Below are 14,045 nucleotides of genomic sequence, written 5' to 3'. Positions count from 1 at the left end.
GCTGTGCATGGGCTTTCTCTAGTTGCAGCAAGCGGGGGCTGCTCTTCATTGCGGTGCGTGGGCTTCTCATCGTGGTGGCTTCTCTTGTTGCAGAGCACGGGCTCTAGAGCGCGGGCTCAGTAGTTGTGGCGCACGGGCTTAGTTGCTCCGCGTGATGTGGGATCTTCCCGGACCAGGGCTCCAACCCGTGTCCCCTGCATTGGCAGGCGGATTCTTAACAGCTGCACCACCAGGGAAGCCCCTTCCCCCTGTTTTTTATGCCAGTGATTGTCAACTCTGGCTGTGTATTAGAATGTCCTAAGGAGCCTCTAAAACTCCTGAAACATCCCAAGTCAGTTACACTGAGCTCCCCAGCAGTAGGACTTAGGTATCTGTATTTAAAGCTCTCTGGAGATTCCCATGTGCAACCAAATTTGAGAGCCACTTTTCCATGCATAGTTCAGTTAGTTGCATTGAATTAGGGACTCTTCTTAGAATAATAAAAAGGACATGTATTAAACTCTTTAAGTCCCATGAGTGCCCAGACCACAGATGTTGCTGTGTGGTATATAGTAGCTTCTCGCCATTGGTAGGGAGGGTTCTTATGGAACCTTCTCCTGCCATCCTTGTTAGATAGGACATCAGGTGCTCTGTTGATAAAATAACAGTGTCCAAGAATTTTGAGGCATATGACAATCTTGCATGAACTGACATTACTTCCTTGACAAAAAAAAAAAAACAACAACCCTCAATGCTAGAGTTAAATTCTCCTTCTTTTTGCTGAATTGCAGAAGATTTTTTAATTGGGATTTCAATTGCCTTCTCCTGAAACCAAGTCATTTTGACAGAAGTCCAGACTTGGCTTTATCGGCTTTAGAAAGGGGAGGCAGCAGTCAACTGCAAGTCACTTCTAACACTGCAAAAGAGCCGCAAAGAAACTTGTGATGTAACCACAGCAGGGAGGAAGCAGTGGTTAAGAGTATGGTCTCTGGAGTAGACTCTAGATTTTGAATCTTTTCCACACTTACTAATGTGGCTTGGGGTCTTCTCTTCTATAGAGCGGGCATAATCAGGGTACCCACCTCAATGAACTGTAGGAATCTAATTCACTAATCCATTAGAAGTCCTTTGTCCAGGGACTTCGTAAAACAGTCACATACTGGAATCTGATTCTCCAGTTTTGTAAAGGAAAACAAAGGAAGCTGATGAGAAATAGTGGCACAGGGTAGAGATGCTTTTCTCAGCTCAGCAGTAAAGTGGCAAGGGTCAAGCATACTCCACCAGCTCCCTTGAGGTCAGCAGACTCCTAAGGCATCTAGAACCTTGCTGCTTGGCATTCCTGGGAGCTGCAGGTTTGGCATCCTGGAGAGCTGGTTAGAAATGCAGAAGGAATCTCAGGCACCACCCCAGACCCACTGAATTAGAGCCTGCGTTCACCAAGCTCTCCAGGTGGTTAAACGTTGACAAGTGGCTTGCCTGTGAGCCAGATTTAACCAAACCCATTCCTCACCTCCCCACATGTACACACTCTGCTTTAGTACAATGTTGGTATGCTCACTAGGTGTTAATTAACCAGAATTTTTGATTTTTAAAAAACAGTCTTAGAGTCAAGAGAGTTTCCCAGTTGGTTCTTGAAATGTGATAAAACTAAAGGAAAGTGAGGATGGTTCTCTTTCTGTAAGTACAAAGGACACCCAAATCTCTGCTTTTGATTTGGTGCCAGATAAGGGTTTTGAACAAAGGGAAATGGTAATGGCCTTTGACAAGCCCTGTCTCATTGTTTTTGCCCCCTTTTCATAATCACAATATCATGTCTGTTTTCCGCACAGTGCTTAAATGTGTTTGCTTCCCTACTTTTGAAGGCTAACTCCAATAGGACAGTGGACTTTTTGGTGTTCTTTAATGTTATTGAATGAAGGAATGAAGCTGTTTATTATTTGCTGAACGAATGAAGCTGGATGACTTGACAAATTCACTCAGGATTCACACCCAGGTCTGATTTCTTCCAAAGTTTATGATCTTTCTATAGCCTTCCCTGTGTAGGAATGTGCCTCAGCTTTTGATGTGATGTACTTTGCAAGGCTGCCTATAGCTTCTCCTTTAATCTTTTTAAAAGATTAAATTTAATCTTAATTACATTTTAAATTAATCTTTTTTTTAACTTCATCTCCCCACTTAGTCATCTCTCTTCTTTCAAGAACCTTCTCTTTTCAACCCCTCTAAAACAGTTAGACTCGGGTTCTTTTACAATCTCGGAGTCATTTTCAACTCTCGCCATTACATCTCCAGATTCTTTCTCTGCTTTTCTAAGATCGTGGCCCCTGCCACCCTACGTTTGGTAGTGTATATATGTCCATGCCACTCTCTCACATTATAAACTTCCCTCTGTTTTTTTAAAATATATAAATTTATTTATTTATTTTTGGCTGCGTTGGGTTTTCGTTGCTGTGCATGGGCTTTCTCTAGTTGCAGCAAGCGGGGGCTGCTCTTCATTGCGGTGCGTGGGCTTCTCATCGTGGTGGCTTCTCTTGTTGCAGAGCACGGGCTCTAGAGCGCGGGCTCAGTAGTTGTGGCGCACGGGCTTAGTTGCTCCGCGTGATGTGGGATCTTCCCGGACCAGGGCTCCAACCCGTGTCCCCTGCATTGGCAGGCGGATTCTTAACAGCTGCACCACCAGGGAAGCCCCTTCCCCCTGTTTTTTATGCCAGTGATTGTCAACTCTGGCTGTGTATTAGAATGTCCTAAGGAGCCTCTAAAACTCCTGAAACATCCCAAGTCAGTTACACTGAGCTCCCCAGCAGTAGGACTTAGGTATCTGTATTTAAAGCTCTCTGGAGATTCCCATGTGCAACCAAATTTGAGAGCCACTTTTCCATGCATAGTTCAGTTAGTTGCATTGAATTAGGGACTCTTCTTAGAATAATAAAAAGGACATGTATTAAACTCTTTAAGTCCCATGAGTGCCCAGACCACAGATGTTGCTGTGTGGTATATAGTAGCTTCTCGCCATTGGTAGGGAGGGTTCTTATGGAACCTTCTCCTGCCATCCTTGTTAGATAGGACATCAGGTGCTCTGTTGATAAAATAACAGTGTCCAAGAATTTTGAGGCATATGACAATCTTGCATGAACTGACATTACTTCCTTGACAAAAAAAAAAAAACAACAACCCTCAATGCTAGAGTTAAATTCTCCTTCTTTTTGCTGAATTGCAGAAGATTTTTTAATTGGGATTTCAATTGCCTTCTCCTGAAACCAAGTCATTTTGACAGAAGTCCAGACTTGGCTTTATCGGCTTTAGAAAGGGGAGGCAGCAGTCAACTGCAAGTCACTTCTAACACTGCAAAAGAGCCGCAAAGAAACTTGTGATGTAACCACAGCAGGGAGGAAGCAGTGGTTAAGAGTATGGTCTCTGGAGTAGACTCTAGATTTTGAATCTTTTCCACACTTACTAATGTGGCTTGGGGTCTTCTCTTCTATAGAGCGGGCATAATCAGGGTACCCACCTCAATGAACTGTAGGAATCTAATTCACTAATCCATTAGAAGTCCTTTGTCCAGGGACTTCGTAAAACAGTCACATACTGGAATCTGATTCTCCAGTTTTGTAAAGGAAAACAAAGGAAGCTGATGAGAAATAGTGGCACAGGGTAGAGATGCTTTTCTCAGCTCAGCAGTAAAGTGGCAAGGGTCAAGCATACTCCACCAGCTCCCTTGAGGTCAGCAGACTCCTAAGGCATCTAGAACCTTGCTGCTTGGCATTCCTGGGAGCTGCAGGTTTGGCATCCTGGAGAGCTGGTTAGAAATGCAGAAGGAATCTCAGGCACCACCCCAGACCCACTGAATTAGAGCCTGCGTTCACCAAGCTCTCCAGGTGGTTAAACGTTGACAAGTGGCTTGCCTGTGAGCCAGATTTAACCAAACCCATTCCTCACCTCCCCACATGTACACACTCTGCTTTAGTACAATGTTGGTATGCTCACTAGGTGTTAATTAACCAGAATTTTTGATTTTTAAAAAACAGTCTTAGAGTCAAGAGAGTTTCCCAGTTGGTTCTTGAAATGTGATAAAACTAAAGGAAAGTGAGGATGGTTCTCTTTTTGTAAGTACAAAGGACACCCAAATCTCTGCTTTTGATTTGGTGCCAGATAAGGGTTTTGAACAAAGGGAAATGGTAATGGCCTTTGACAAGCCCTGTCTCATTGTTTTTGCCCCCTTTTCATAATCACAATATCATGTCTGTTTTCCGCACAGTGCTTAAATGTGTTTGCTTCCCTACTTTTGAAGGCTAACTCCAATAGGACAGTGGACTTTTTGGTGTTCTTTAATGTTATTGAATGAAGGAATGAAGCTGTTTATTATTTGCTGAACGAATGAAGCTGGATGACTTGACAAATTCACTCAGGATTCACACCCAGGTCTGATTTCTTCCAAAGTTTATGATCTTTCTATAGCCTTCCCTGTGTAGGAATGTGCCTCAGCTTTTGATGTGATGTACTTTGCAAGGCTGCCTATAGCTTCTCCTTTAATCTTTTTAAAAGATTAAATTTAATCTTAATTACATTTTAAATTAATCTTTTTTTTAACTTCATCTCCCCACTTAGTCATCTCTCTTCTTTCAAGAACCTTCTCTTTTCAACCCCTCTAAAACAGTTAGACTCGGGTTCTTTTACAATCTCGGAGTCATTTTCAACTCTCGCCATTACATCTCCAGATTCTTTCTCTGCTTTTCTAAGATCGTGGCCCCTGTCCCAGAGCCTGCACTTATAATCTGTGGATTATGGTAGCCTTCTAGCTAGTCCCCTGCAGATTCTTTCCTTTGAAATCCACCTTCTATGTTATTGTCAGAATAAAAGTGCACATTGTATCAGAAAGAACAGGTTACTTTGGGGGCAGTTACAAACAACCCCCGAAGTTTAAGAGGCTTACTTAGCAAGATTTTTCTTCCCGGTTTATACTGCGTATTCATCACAGGGTGTGGAGAGGTGAGAAAGGGGGAGGGGGCTCTGCTCATCATAACTACTCAGGAACCTCGTGGAAATTCCACTCAACGTAGTTTTCTCTGATCTCCTCCAAAGGGGAAGAGAATGTGGCAAATCAAAAACTGCTCTAACAGCTGCCACCTGGGTGTGACACTCGATACATCTACTTCACATCTCATTGACCAAAGTGGTCACTTCATTTTGAAAGTGATGGGGAAATAATCTACCGCATGCCTGAAAGAGTGCTGGAAATATTTGATGAATGTTAGTAATGCTCATCACATACATGGTGTAACTCGCTTATTTTAAAACTTCCAGGAGCTCCTCTTTTTCTTTACAGCTTATTTCACACTTCTTAGGATAGAATAGAGTGGTCCAAGGTCAACTTTTGAAAAATCTCCTGTGTCACCCCCTACTTCTCAAGTTCACTGTACAGCCTTCTTTACCTCACGCCTTTGTACTTGCCATTCCCTCCACCTTGAGGGACCTCCCTTTTGGTCTATCTGGTGCAACCCTTGAATTTTGAGACCTAGATCAAAGGTCAAAGATCATGGTCTCTGTGAAGACTTTTGTCCAGACCTTTATTATATATCACAGAAACAGTGTCATGTATTTTACGCTTCCGCACTACAAGGCCTTTGAGGGCAGGTACAGAGATTAATTTTTTTTTAATATAGCAACTGCGGCATTTAAAAATAAATTTATTGAGGTTTAATTGATGTACCAAAATCTGTACCTAGTTAAAGTACACAATTCATGGAGTTTCACAGATGCATACACCCTGTGAAATCAATAGCATGATCCTGATACAGAGCTTTTCGATCAGTCCCCAAAGTTTCCTCCTGTCCCGTTTCAGTCCATCTCTCGTTCCCTGTCTATTCCCAGGCAACCACTGATGTGTTTCCTGTCACTGTAGGTTGGTTGGCATTTTCTAGAATTTTATGTAAATGGAGTCATACAGTGTGTACCCTTTGGTGTCTGGGTTCTTTGGCTCAACAGAACAATACTGAGATTGATCCATGTTATGTATGTCAGCAGTTTGTTCTGTTCTATAGCTGAGTAAAATTCCATTGTATGGACATCGCTTTTTTAAAGATCCATTTACCTGTTGGACATTTGAATTGTTTCCAGTTTGGGGCTACTAGGATACAGCTACTATGACTATTTTTGTACAAGGCTTTGTGTGGACATGTGTTTCTACTTCTCTTAAATAAATACCTAGGCGCGAAATAGCTGGACCATAGGGTAGATGTATATTTAATCATAAAAGAAAGAGTTTTCCAAAGTAGCTGTATCTTCATTCTCATCAGCGATGTATGAGAGTTCCAGTTTCTCCATGTATTTTTGGTGCCTTCTTTTGGTATTGCCAGCTTTTTAAATTTTAGCTATTCAAATGGTTATACAGTGGCAGTTAATGTGCTTTTGATTTCTCTAATAACTAAAGATGTTGAACATCTTTTCATGTACTTATTAACCATTCAGAGAACTTTTGTGAAGTGTCTGCTCAGCTCTGTTCCCCATTTAAAAAATTGGTTGTTGTTCTTACTGTTGAGTCATAATAGTTACTTATATATTCTGGATACAAGATCTTTGCCAGATGTATATATTTTGAATATTTCTCCCATTCTGTGGCTTTTCTTTTCATTTCCTTATTGGTGTCTTTTGAAGACCAAATGTTTTTATTTTGATGAAGCTCGATTTATCAACCTTTTCCTTATGGTTTGTGCTTTTCCTGTTATCTGAGAAATCTTCACCTATGCTAACGTTGCAAAGATTTCTTCTATGTTTTCTTCTTTTATAGTATTTTTACATTTAGATCCATGATCCATTTTAAGTTAATTTGGGAGTATGGCGTTAGGTAAGGATCTACTTTCTAACATTTTTTTCTGTATGGATATCGGGTTGTTCCAACACTATTTGTTGACTTTTTCTATTAAATTGCCTTGTCACCTTCATGGAAAATCATTTGATCATCTCTGTTTGAGCCTTTTTGTTCTACTGATCTACACATCTCTTTTTTTTTTTACCAATACCATATTGTTCTTATTACTTATAGCTTTATAGCAGGTCTTGGACTCAGGTGATATAAGTCCTCCAACTTTATTGCTCTTTTTAAAAATAGCTAATGCTATCCTAGTTCATTTGTATTTACATAAATATGTAATTTGCTTTGCTAATATTGTGTTAAGGAGTGTTGTATTTATGTTCATTAAAGATATTGGTCTGTAGTTTTCTTGTAATATCCTTGTCTGTTTGGTACCTGAGTAATACTAAGCTCGTAAAATGAGTTGACCAACGTTCTCTTTTCTATTTTCTGAAAGAGTGTGTGACGAATTGGTATTATTTCCATTTTAGATACTTGATAGAATTCACCAGTGAAGCCAGCTGGTCCCGGAGTTTTCCTTGGGGAAGGTTTTTAACTACAAATTTAATTAATTATGAATTTAACTGTCATAGGGTTATTCAGATTTTCTATTGCTTCTTGTGCCAGTTTTGATAATTAGCATCTTTCATGAAATGTGTTCATTTCTTATACATTGCCAAATTTATTTGTCTATATATCTGTAGTGGTTTCCTCTTTGTCATTTATGACATTGGTAATTTGTCAGGTTAATCTATTTTATTTACCTTTTCAAAAAAAACAAAGAACCACTTTGGGTTTTATTGATTTCTCTCTATTGCTTGAGTATTTTCTCCTTTATTGATTTCCTCTTCTGTCTTTATTATTTCCTACCTTTTACTTTAGGTTTAATTTGCTCTTCTTCTCTTAGTTTCCTACGATAGGAACTTATAATTGATTTTAGACTTTTCATTTTCCTAATGTACACATTTATAGATCTAGTTTCTTTCTCTGCTCTGAGTAGGTTGTATCCCATAAGTTTTGATATGTTGTTTTCATTATCATTTAGTTCAAAATATCTTCTTCTTTGACCCATGGGTTACTTGGGGTGGATTAATTTCTAAATATTTTGAACTTTCCTATATGTTTTATTGTTGAGTTCTAATTTAATTCTCTGCAAGATTTTAGTCTTTTGAAATCTATTGAGACTTGTTTTATGTTTTATTTTATAATTAGTTTATCTTGGTGAACATACCATATCTACTTGAAAAGGATATATACTCTGCGGTTGTTGGGTGTAGTGTTATATATAAATAAATTAGGGCAAGGTAATTGATAGTGTTGTTCAGATCTTCTGATATTTTGACTGATATTTTCTGATATTTTCTACCTTGACTGATATTTTCTACCTTGTTCTCTCAATTACCAAGAGAAGAGTTAGTCTCCAACTATGTTTGAGAATTTATTTATTTCTCCCTTTAGTTTTTCAGTTTTTGCTTCATGTATTTTGAAATTCTGCTCTTATGCCCATATGTTTGTAATACTTATGGATTTCTGATATTAACTTTTTGATCATTATTGTCACTTTCCATCTTGAGGTCTCTTTTATGTGCTACTAATATAGCTCATCCACCTTCTGAGATGGCTTACACTCTGTCTGTGGAGTGTGTTTCTCTGGAAATAAATCCACTTGTTACCTTAAAAATATATATATACAGCTCATCTGCTTTCCTTATGCTTACAGTTTGTGTGGTGTATCTTTTTTCAGCCTTTTGTTTTTAATCTGTGTCTTTTAATTTAAATTGTATATCTTGTAGGCAGCAGATACTTGGATTTTTCTTTTTTCTATTTTAAATCCAATATCTTGCCTTTAAATAGGAGTTTTTAGTGCATTTTCATGTAGTTGCTCTAGTTGTTTTTAGTTCTGCCATCTCTCCATTTGCTTTTTATCTGTCTCATCTGTTTTTTGTTCCTTTTCTTCTTCCCAGCATTGTTTTTTATTAATCAAATATTTTTTAGTGTTCCATTTAAATTTTTTTTGACTTCTAGTTATATCTCTCTGCATTGTTGTTAGTGGTTACTTTAGTGATTATAATATGCATCTTTAACTTTACCCAATCTACTTTAAAGTAATATTCAATTCTTTTGTTTTTAATCTGTGTCTTTTAATTTAAATTGTGTATCTTGTAGGCAGCAGATACTTGGATTTTTCTTTTTTCTATTTTAAATCCAATATCTTGCCTTTAAATAGGAGTTTTTAGTGCATTTTCATGTAGTTGCTCTAGTTGTTTTTAGTTCTGCCATCTCTCCATTTGCTTTTTATCTGTCTCATCTGTTTTTTGTTCTTTTTCTTCTTCCCAGCATTGTTTTGTATTAATCAAATATTTTTTAGTGTTCCATTTAAATTTTTTTTTGACTTCTAGTTATATCTCTCTGCATTGTTGTTAGTGGTTACTTTAGTGATTATAATATGCATCTTTAACTTTACCCAATCTACTTTAAAGTAATATTCAATTTTTGAATTCAGTTGAATTCAAATAGAATTCAATATTCAGCAAGTTCAGAATTTGATTTACCGAATGTTGAGTTCAGGTAAATCAAATTCACTTTTGTATCCATAGTGCCTAGTGCCTAGCATGGCATTTGATACAAAGTGGGAAACTGACATATATTGACAGATATTTCTTGAATGAATAATAATCATAGGTGTTTTTTATGTTGTATCAAAGGTATATGGAGATGATTCCAAAAAAATTTTTTTGGTTAATGCCAGGCTAGTTAATAGAAAATCACCTTAAATTTTAACCATTATTACATATTTCGTGGATTTGAATTTACAAATCCTATAATTTTCTTATGTAGTTAAGATTCTATGTATTATTTTGTTTCATTCCCATATGTGTAAAGATGTAGTTGTAAAAATTTAACATAGACCTCTTCTTATCCTTAATTTCTGAAGTTTCAAAAATTTCTCATTTTCAAATTTTAGTGGGGAAGTAATCTTACTTTAATAATGGAATTCTTTATGGTTCTGTGAAACTTCCAACCACGGATTGTCTTGGCCGTTCTGCCCACATGACATCCGTATCCAGTACACAGCACATTCCCTTGGCTTTGCTCAGTTATTTTCTGATGTGTACATTTGACACTGAACACTGACTGTGTTTTATGGTCTGTAGCAGACTGTGGGATGGCATAGTTCTGAAGCCCAGGTTTGAGGGATGCCCTTGAATCTTTTATTAGGTTCCAGAGTGGTAGAAGCATTCCTAGAGGAGTCTAGCTCCAGGTCTTGTCCTATAGGGAGGAAGCCACTAGGAGACTCAGTCTCTAGAACCAACTCCTGCTGGAAGCAAGGCAAACAGGGGTGGGCACAAGACAGGATGCAACCGTGAGGAAAAGCAGGTGGTTAAGCTCTCCTTAGAAAGGGCCCAAGATTCACACCAATGCAGTGCTCCTTCCCCACCGAGACAAAGCTTTTCTCCTCTCTTGGAACCAATTGGACACCTGCCCCAGTATTTCTGTTTAACCTTAAAAGTTCATTTGAACACTTTTGTGAAATCTCTCTCTCTCTCTCTCTCTCTCTATTTTTTTTTTTTTGGCTTACATATCTCCCTGAATTGCTTTAACTTTCCTATAATCTAGTTAGAAATGGTGCCTTTAAGATCTCCAACTGCCCTATAGGAGTTTCTAGAGTTGAAATTCCAAACATAAAGACCTTCACAGGAGAACTCTAGTTTTCTGGGATTCACAGGAAACTGAATGTCTATGTATCACAGTGCCCTGTTGCATTTATAAATGACTTTCCCTGCTACTACTATATTGAAGGCTAAAGTTGTTCTTTCCGGAGATGAATTCCTCGAAACTTACCCATGAATTTTCATGAATTTTGAAGCTGTGCAGTGTAGTGCTTAATAAGGGAAGCTTTAGAGTTTGAGCCCTGGAAATGTCTCATACTAACTGTCATTATTTGTAAAAGGACAGAGTCATATTACTTACCTTATGGGGTTATTGTGAAGTTTGAAGATCTGTGTTAAACCTTTAGCCCAGGGCTTAACATATAAGTTGCCTGCTGAAAAGGCTGCTTATTATAATTTCTTTTGGCGAGGAAGATGATGATGCTGATGGAGAAGAGGAGGAGGAGGAAGAGGAGGGGAAGGAAGCAGCAGTGGTGCTGGTCACAGCAGAAGGAGCCAGCTCTCTGGGTGATAAAACCAGATACTGACCTTTGCCTAAGTGTCCTCTCAGAGTCCAGTTAACTCTGATTCTGACTAGACTTGTCCTCCTGTATACCTTCTTCTACACTAACTGAAGAGTCATCCCTCTGGATAACTTCTCCTGATGTTATAAAAGGTACTTTAGGAGAGACTGTCACAGCTTATTTCTCCTTCTCATTTGCCCAGATCGAGTGTTGCCCCCCTCCTGAGGTCTGCCAGGCTTGCCCCAGTTCCCCGTTTTCTAACCCTTCTCTAATTTATTGGGAGCTCATTTTGCCTGCATGGCAAATTAGGAAGGAAGGAAGTAAACATTTATCGAGCTGCTACCACATGCCAGAGACTGTGCTAGGCACGGATTGTGACTCACGTAATTCTCTCAAGCATTAATTTTACATACTGAGAAATCAAGAGCTCAGGGTGGGTACAAACTTGCTCAGGGTTATACTGGTAAGTGATCAAGATCTGAACACAAGTCTTTGTAACTCTACAGTCCTGCTTTCGATCCCTCACCACGAGACCACAGGGTACCTGGAGAAGAAGGCAGCGGGTCTCTAGGGAGGAGGGAAGAAGTCATCAAAAGCAAGTGCCAGCCTTTCAGTACGTTGGTTGGGGGTGGGCACTTCCCAGTGGAATCAAGGGCTGTTACTGCCCGAGCTTACCCCAAAGGCAGCTCTCAGAGGTCTGAAAGGTCTAGGGAATCCAGAGTCTCTCCACCACTGCCCTGCAGGTAAAATCACAGACCAAGAATAACCTGGGGGAGCAGTGCTTTTGACAAGAGACATCTGGCATTCTGAGTTAAGAATGTCATTCTTAACTTGGAGGTAAAGGGAGCATCTGGTTTTGAAAATCAGTTGTGTATTTGTGGAACCTATATCATCACCTCCATGTGTTTCCCACGTGGTGACGTTATTAAGATTGTGGTCAAATGTTCTGTTGGTTTTGGGAGGAGACCTCATGGAGAAAAATGATAATAAAAGCCTATATTGGCAGAACGGTAGATTAGCTGAGATATGGTCCATTTGGCCCTGGACTAGCAAAGTCAACTCCAAGGCCAACTGAGGACTGTGCAACACTCTCAAAACAATTCAGCTGAACCTAGAGGGAAGGCAAGGCGGGGGCAAGCTTGGCCAGAATCCAGCAACATTCTGGATTGGAACTCACGTTGGAACTTAGAGATATTCTCAAGAATTTACTTGAGTAGTTCTCGAGTTTTTCCCGGTTCCTTCTCAGGGAACATGATGCTCCAGCCACATTCCAGTAGTCCATGGACCACACAGATTTGTGACTTGCTTTAAAAACCTTGTGATGTTTGACGGGATTGACTGTTTTCGCTAAAAGACTGAAATCAACCTGAAGGCTCTGAAAGTCTGCAGGTAGAGTCAACCCAAAGATACGGGGTTTTAGAAAGTAACCAACTTGGATGTTGGGAAAAGGTCAGGTGATCTCTTAACAGGGAAAGCGTTAGCCTCAAAGTAGATATCCAGCCACCAGGCATGCCATTCTTTTTCTGGGAGCGTTTTTCTAACCCCTGAGGCCCCTTGCTTATATCTTTACAAAAGCTGAGCCTTTAGGAATTCTATTTTGGAAAGATCAGGGTATATAAAAATAGGTGTTCAGACCATCCAAAAAATTTAGGCTTGGAAAGAGAGTCTTCAGATAGCTCAGTGTCAGAAAGTCAAAGGAAAGACCATGTAGTCATTGAGTTAATAAGAAATGATTTCCCTGAAAGAACAAATATTGTTAAAAAGAGCTCAGAGACTTAATGTTACTTGGGAAAAGAAAAGACGTTATATTTCCGCTCCCTTTTGTGACTGGAAGATTCCACTCCTCAGTCTCCTGTTTATCTCGTCCTCTAAGCTTGGCCGTTGCCCCCTGCCCATCCCCCAATTGATGAGAACTCCAGCACGGTGTATTTCTCTTCAAGATTGGGTTGCAGAGAAAACAAACTCCCCATGGTACGGAGAATGATTTGGAAGGTCTCAGATCCTGTTCCCAGACCTAGCCTTTGGAAAACTTTGGGCACAGACTCCTAAGGAGTCCCAGGGGAATTGGAGTCCAGGAATTTTCATAAAGGAGTGAAGACAAAAAATAATCCCAGGGAGTTGGAGGAAGAGAACACAATGATGTCTGCTGAATGTGCATGCTAGAAATTACTGATATAAATACAGTGCTGGGCAAGGCCTATGGACTTGGTCAGTGAGGGAGACGGATGTCAAGGGCCCAGGGCATGGACTGAAGCTTCCCTGTTGGGGGTGGGTGGCTTCACGTGAGCTCCCTGAGGTATGTCGCAGCCTTGGGAGCAGCTGCGATGAGGGCAGTCCTTTTTATCGGAATCAGCTGCACAGGTCAATTCGCTCAAGAAAAGGGAATTGACTGCAAGACTGTGTCAGGAATTGGGGGGGCTCTCGGGAAGGAGCTGGTTTTTTCATCCTCTCATGAGACCATCTGTCTTTCTCTTTTTGCGTTTTCCTCTCTTGGAAACAGCTTTTTCTGGTTCCTTAGCTTATCTGTTTCCTCTAAACTCAGGCTTGCACTTGGCCTTGACTTGTCCCAGTTTCCTAACGCCTGGCTGTACCTCAGGATGTACTGGATGCACCCTTCCTCCCTCATCTCCCTTTCTTCTCTCAGTGTCCTAATTTCAGAGGACTGGTTCAGAAGATGTTTTTGTACCATTCTCTGGCCCAAAGTTCTGTGTTACCAAGCCAGGCTCTGGGTTGGGACAAGCTTTGGTTATTCTCCAACTTTCCGTTTGCCTGGGGAGACGGAATCAGGTGATGAAAACCTGGTTATCCCCCCAATTAAGAGCCAAAGGTGTGGGGGCTTCCCTGGTGTCGCAGTGGTTGCGCGTCCGCCTGCCGATGCAGGGGAACCGGGTTCGCGCCCCGGTTTGGGAGGATCCCACGTGCCGCGGAGCGGCTGGGCCCGTGAGCCACGGCCGCTGGGCCTGCGCGTCCGGAGCCTGTGCTCCGCAACGGGAGAGGCCACAGCAGTGAGAGGCCCGCATACCGCAAAAAAAAAAAAAAAAAAGAAAG

General features: G+C 40.4%; 1 protein-coding gene across 1 annotated transcript in view; it reads left to right on the top strand.

Moving 5' to 3' along the window:
- COL4A4 (collagen type IV alpha 4 chain) overlaps window positions 1-14,045 on the top strand; it is a 156,278-nt gene that overhangs the window by 1,924 nt on the left and 140,309 nt on the right. The gene's annotated exons all lie outside the window — the stretch shown is intronic.

The sequence above is a fragment of the Physeter macrocephalus genome, chromosome 2, assembly GCF_002837175.3.
Source record: "Physeter macrocephalus isolate SW-GA chromosome 2, ASM283717v5, whole genome shotgun sequence".
Lineage (NCBI taxonomy): Eukaryota > Metazoa > Chordata > Mammalia > Artiodactyla > Physeteridae > Physeter > Physeter macrocephalus.
This window is presented reverse-complemented; position numbering and strand designations above follow the sequence as displayed.